Source organism: Maylandia zebra, linkage group LG3 (assembly GCF_041146795.1).
Source record: "Maylandia zebra isolate NMK-2024a linkage group LG3, Mzebra_GT3a, whole genome shotgun sequence".
Classification (NCBI taxonomy): Eukaryota; Metazoa; Chordata; class Actinopteri; order Cichliformes; family Cichlidae; genus Maylandia; species Maylandia zebra.
Window position 1 is genome coordinate 4,175,089 of NC_135169.1, and position 6,992 is coordinate 4,182,080.

Genomic DNA, 6,992 nt, shown 5'->3' on the forward strand with positions numbered 1-6,992 from the left:
TCTTCAAGCTGGGCCATGTTGTCCATCTCAAACCATAATGAAAACATTATTACAACTGAAATAGGAAAAAACATTAGAGGAAACAAAAAAATCTGAGGTTGGCAACACTTCCTGGTAGGTTTCATGTTTTATAGTGTTTTATTAATATGTACTAGTTATATAATTTTAATGTGCAAAACATTTTTGTCACAAAACAAAAACTTTGTAGTTATTTTTTGTAATGTAGCAGAGTGAAGATGTTAAAAAAAAACTCTAGCTAGCCATGTTTTTTAACTAGCAAACATTCCTCAGAAATATGAATCTGTGATAGTTTCACAATGGCTGCTGAATGATATGAACTGAATAGCCCCCTAATAAACTGCCCTGAATCATAAAGACAAATGACAAGGTCAGACTTCCCCACTTCTTGCTACTCACACCCATGTTGTCTGTTCCTAAAAACACATCTGACCTCATTTGCTTTTAGGTTTGTACCTGCTTTAACAGCTTGATTTCCCTACTGATTTGCATGTTCTTGAAGTAGATTCACCTTTGTGTAACCTTGCTTGTGTTTCTTTGGCCCAGAGGCGCGTCATTTCCAGAGATATTTTTCTTTTAGACAAGCACAGGTATGGACACATCACCAAAAATACCACTATATGTATTTTTGGAGCAGCACCACTTCCACTACACTACATGTAGTTGTTTTATTGTCAATAAAACTCTGAAACATGAGCATTATAAAATTTATTGGTCAATATATCATAGAAACACGTTAAATGAAAGTTTAAAGTTTACTTTGGTGTGAAAACATTTGACGGCATAAAAATCCTGTTGGCACCAGTGTTGGGCAACTTACTTTATTAAAGAAGTAATTAATTATAGTTACTAGTTACTTCTTCAAAAAAGTAACTGAGTTACAATATTCTAAAAGTAATTAATTACTTGAAAAGTAACTATTGAGTTACTTTAAAAAAAAAAACTTTTAACCTTCTGGGGTCCAGGGTATTATTGTCCATTTTAACTACTTTTGATTTTCCCTCCACATTTCACCTTTAAACTATTTACTTTGCCTTGTTTGGTGTCATTCTTTTCAGCACAACCTCACGTGTCTGAATTTACAGTTATGTTTTCATTTTGACATACTGTATTAACACAATTGATCTAAAATCAGACAAAAACTGTAACAACCACAAACATGTTTAATGATCATATTTCACAACTTTAAATGCAAATATAAATTGTCAATTTTAAAATCCTGTGCACAAGTTTGCAAACAACAAAGTTATTTGCATCCATTTACCTTTTACCTTAATTTTTTTAATAACCATTTCAAACTATTTACAGAACAATCAGCTGTTCTTCAATAAGATGCCACAAATTATTTGTGCCACTCCAAAAACATAATTTCTGTCCACTATAAAGGAAACATCACAGCCTGATACCTGCAGGTCTGACAGCAGCAGGTGTATCACTCCTGTTTCTACCTGGAGACAGCAGTCGCCTCATTGTTCTGACACAACACAAAACTATCCACAACACTACACACTAACTACAAAAGACAACACATTAACTAAACACTCCAAACACGCTAAACGTCACAAATCTCTCACACCTCAAAACTCGCTCTCTCTCTTTCGGCTGTCTCTCTCTCTCTCTCTCCCTCCCTCTCTCCCTTTTTTGCTCATAAGCAGAGAGCGCTCGCTGCGCTGTCCTTAGACAGTAAACGTGACGAAACTATTGAGGAAAAAAAGCCGTGTATATATTTTTTATCATGACTCTGGTTTTACGTGGCCTATCAACACAGTTTACAAACTGGTATATATCACCTTTACTTTGTCTTTAAGTGGTCATGTGATTGTCTTACCACGACTCCTTTATTCTTCCTCAGTCAAACATCATCACTCATGCGATTGTTTTGTACATAAAACAATCTAATAGGAAAATAAGGATACTAAGGATATTGATTTCATGACATTACCGTCCGCGGGAGCGCGCAGCTGCTTAAAGCTGTATCGTCTAGATTACTTACATAGTCAGCTACTTCCGTGCAACTGATATAAGATGCGGTAAGCTGAGCACAGCTTCAACCGTCTGTTTGTTGAAAAATAGTAACGGACCACATTTCCTTGTTAGTAACTCTAATGCCGTTGTAAGGATAGGAATAGTAATTAGTTAGATTACTCGTTACTGAAAAAAGTAACGCCATTACTAACACCGTTACTTGTAACGCCATTATTCCCATCACTGCTCGACATAGAGTTTTCAGTGGGAGAAAGGATGCTGAATGGAGGATAGGGACAAGTGGATGAGAAATGTGTCTGACAGCCAACTGACTCAAACAGAGACAAACATATGTGCAAAAGGGTTGAACTTTCCTGTGGCGCTGATACTAATCCCACTAGTGGAACTGATCACAGCAAAACAGAAACAGCCCACGTAATCCAACATCAACACGAAGGATAGGAATGCACTCACAACACTTAGTATTGACAACAACAACATTATCATCCTTGGGGCAGACAAGGGTATGTTGCTAAACCAGAAAGACTGAAGCAGTTAGAAAAAGACAATGCTATTGACCGGACCTCGTACCACAGTCTATACCCAGAGAAATCTACACCAAGTCTGTAGGGTTTACCAAAGATACATTAACAGGGTGCAACTTAAAGACCAATTGCCTGTATGATCAACACAGTGACCTATAACGTCTCTAGGTTTCTGGCTTTGATCCTCAACCATTTGTAGACAGTTTTGAACACCACATCCAGATCACTTTGGATTTTGTTGAAAAGGTGAAAGATGTCATTATGGAGGCAGATGAAACAATGGTTGTCAGGGTCCTGGGTCTGAGCAACCCAGGATCCCTGAGCAGTTATGAATTATATTTTTATTATTATTATTATTATACACTGTAAAAAAAAAAAAACTGTAGATTTTACGGTAAAACGCTGGCAGATGTGGTTGCCAGAAATCTACCGTAAAATTACGGGTGAAACATTTTCTTCTTTAACGGTAAGAAGGTATTGTTATTGTTGATTTTACGGTTAAAAATAGTGCTAGGGTCAATATTTTACCGTAGAAGAAAATGTTTTAACTTGAAGAAAAAATAATGTTTTTCCCTAGAATTAACATGAAAATAACATATAAAATAAAGTTTGTGCTAGAAAACGCAACATTTTTTCCCTGTAAAATTAACTATCAAAAAATAATAAAATACAATTTTATTCTGTAACCGTTTTTAGACTAGAGTGCTTTTAATTGTTCTACTCTGTAAGCTTAATACACAAACCATGATTGTATTCAAATTACTAAATGTAACACAAAAATGTCCACCTTAAATTTCCAAAAAAGTATTTTATTTAACATATTTGATGTTTTGAACATCAAACATTTACATTTGTACTCAACAAATCACAAATAGTTACTAGTTATCTCCATGACAGTAACAGTGAGGAATCACAGAATTCTTACAAGTTCTATTCAAACTGTGCAAAACCAGTGCTGTAAGTTGAGCACACATTATACTTCACATTACCTTTAGCAGACAATTCAGACACATTTAAGTGTTTTGGTGCTGTTCTCACTACATAAATGTCAGTACACGTAGAATCTTGACTTTTCAAATTATCCAAATACAAATATAGAGAATGAAACATTTTTTCTATAATTGAAAGAAAATCTGAATTGAAGAAATTACAGGAACAAGTTTACACCCACATATTTTGCACACAGAACTGAGCAGTAAACCTGAAAATGTACATCTTAAAACTGCATCAGGTAACAAACAAAAACTTTACATTTGTTTTGAGAACTGCAAATTTTTGGATAACTACAAAATGCCAGCAATGTACATGCAGCATACGTTTACACTATTGGAATACAAATATCTTTAAAACTGGGAAAATTAAAATCCAAGAAACAAAATCGCAGGTTTACCACATTTTTACCAGATACATTTTTCAGATATAAAACAGTGAATCAAAAGTAGACCATGTACTTTTACAAATTGTATCTAGTAAAACTTCACATTGTTAAAAACTTCCCACTCACAATCAGAAATGTAACAATTGTTTCAAAAACATAACATCTGTAGAGTATGTAACATAGTATACCTTTATCACTTTGTCTCAAACAAGAGGGGTAGGACTAGATCCACTCATGGTCAGCAATGTCTGAGATGAGAGTGAGGACTCTGGGATTGACTGAGAACACTTTTTTCTTCTTGGATTCAACCTTGGTGCCTCTCTCAGGATTTATGGAAAAGAAACACCTTCATGAAAAAAGGGCGAGAGAGATTGAGGAAATTAACAACCTGAGGTGGGATATCAAATGGCCAAGTTTGAAAAGCACAAAAATAAATCCATAATAAAATAAATTTTACCGTTGAAGGAACTCCAGTGTTGATCGTAGTTCTACAGGGTAGTGTATGTTAAAGCAGTAGTAACTGCCAAACATTAGGCAGATAGCAGAGGTGAAGGTTGTGATGCGGTTGTTGACAATCTTCTTGTCAATGCTCAACATGAATGGCTCAGCAGCGAAGCAGGAGGAACCTGAGAATTAAAACAACAACAACAACAACAACAAATTAAAAACTTTAATAACAAGAACTTTAATGTCAGTCATATATACAAATACAGAGATGAGATACAGAGACTTGTTACATGGATCATAGGATGAGTTATGTAACTAGTTGAACTTATATGGTTGTGTTATCCAGTGTATTAGTGAGGAAGCAACAGAACATGAAACTAAACAAGCCAAGAGTACAAGAACGTGGCAGTTACAACAGAAAAAAAAAAGTTGAATTTTGCTCTTTCAGCTTACCGCAAACGATGATGAAGGGTGTTAGTGGGATGTTGAGTAGAGAGAAGTACACAGCCAAAACCTTGTGCTTCTTTTTGGCAGAACCAAGTGGGTTCACTACTTCAAATGCATCCTGGTATAGAACCAACTTGAGGCAATGTGGATTTTCCTGAAAAAATTTGTTTGACACAAACACATTACCATCACAACAGTCCCTGAGAACATCTGGTCTTGAAACATTATTAGGATTCACTGATATGAGACCTTGCCAAAAACTTGATTCCAGCATACCCTTCAAAATATTTAGCAGAGGAACATGATAAGCAAATCTCTCCATCCTGTTCTCGTCCCTGCTCAAAAACACTTTTCTGGGTTCAGCATACTTGAACACATCTTTAAAGCACTGAACTCTTGAATAAGCAGTTCTCAGGGGCCCTGTGTGACAAGCTGAGAACAAGTCAGATTGTTTTACTGTGTCACAGATTTTTATAATGTCTTCATCTGAAACTGACATATCTTTTAGAAGTGACCTTAGTCTATTCAATGTATACATCTGTCCCAATTCATGTATATTTTGTATTTCTTCAACAATGGTTTGAATGGTAGATGCTGGCAGAAGATGCTGTCCCTGTAGTTTAATGTAAAACATACATACATTTCTGAGATACAGGTCACTGAAATTAGACCCATCCATACCAGGGTCTTCTATATCTGATACACTGGCACCTTCCTGTATGGTGGCACTTGTAGATGGACTCTCTGAGTATCTTTGTTTAAACCACAAATCACATTTTCCTAACGTTTGTGTTTTCTAGACATATGGGGGGTAAATGTAGATTTTACAGAGAACTCACTTTGGCATCCTCTCACTGGACAAGTTACATGCCGTCCCTCTTCTATGTGTTCCTGTAAGTGAGCAATCAAAGCTTTAGTTCCCTCACATTGGCATTCACAAAGTGAGACAGTGCAATTCAAACCCATTAAGGTAGCATTCTGAGAAACAGTTGCGGTACCAGTGTGGTGGCGGTAGAAGTGAGACTTTAAAGCAGCATATCCAGAAAACACCTGCTTACAACTTACTTCAACACATTTAAAAATACACCGGGGTTCATTACGATGCAGTCTGCAATGCAAAACATAAGCTGCAAAAATACATAATCAATATGACACAGCTGCGAGGCTAGCTAACTTAAAGCTTCAGCCGGATGTCAAACAAGGCGGGAAAATCCAGGCCGCATTTAGACAAAGCATTCAAATATAGCTATACTAATTAGACGGTTTCCATTAATACACCCGTCTCCAAAACACGTCTCAAAACGCGCACTGCTGGTTTTGCAAGGCTCTTTTCAGCCTGATGTAGCTAACGCTAATACTAGAAATGAGCTAAAGCTAACGTAAATTTATCATTTGCGCCTTCACTGCCTGCAACACAATGCTGTCGATAAATAAACCAAGTTGGATTATTTTCTTACCGTAGTAACTGAAAATGAGCTGTGGCAGACGTTAAATTTAAAAAAATGAGAAACAAGTCCACGAAAATGAAGATAGCGTGCTGCCGTAGTCCAAAGCAAAACTTGTGTGGAGCTGTACAGACGTTATCTGCAGTGGAGCCTGATGCAGTGCGCTGATTGGCCCGTTTGAAATCAGGCGCCTTGATGTGAAACGGTGCTCTAAACATCAGGGGAAAATGCCTAGTTTTGGTAGGAGGTGCTTTTAAAATCTTTTTTCTTCATATGATAATTAACTATGAATAAATAGAACAAACAACAGATTATTGTTTTAACACTTTTGGGATTATATGAATTCACTCAATAATATAGTATGTCTATCATTAGCTGTAGGTCTCTCAAGTTGTTGTTAGCTTTTACATTTTAAACTCATGGTTTATTGAGTTCAACAGAATGTAGATTTAACAGCTACATCCCATATTCTTTACAAAAACTACATCCAAAAATTGCCCTAATACATTTCTAGTATAAAGATCTTGGGACATATGTACCTGTTATATGAATATGCTGTATTAAATGTGCTATGAATCAAGAATGGATTTAATGTAAAGTGCTTTGGGCTTCTTGAAAACCGCTATCTAATCCATTATTATTATTATTATGTGAAATTAATGCAAAAATCACAAAGTCATATTACAGCATGTATCCATTACCAGCACAACCACGCTTACATTCAGCAATTAAAACCTGTATTTTTTT

General features: G+C 36.0%; 1 long non-coding RNA gene across 1 annotated transcript; it reads right to left on the minus strand.

The window, feature by feature from the left end:
• Nucleotides 1-3,388: 3,388 nt before the first annotated feature.
• LOC143416932 (uncharacterized) lies at nucleotides 3,389-6,380 on the minus strand. Its single transcript, XR_013097169.1, has 5 exons — nucleotides 6,258-6,380; nucleotides 5,640-5,691; nucleotides 4,807-4,954; nucleotides 4,364-4,532; nucleotides 3,389-4,252 (listed from the first exon to the last, which is right to left on the minus strand). It is a non-coding gene; the product is annotated as an uncharacterized LOC143416932 (long non-coding RNA).
• Between the last annotated feature and the right edge of the window lie 612 nt (nucleotides 6,381-6,992).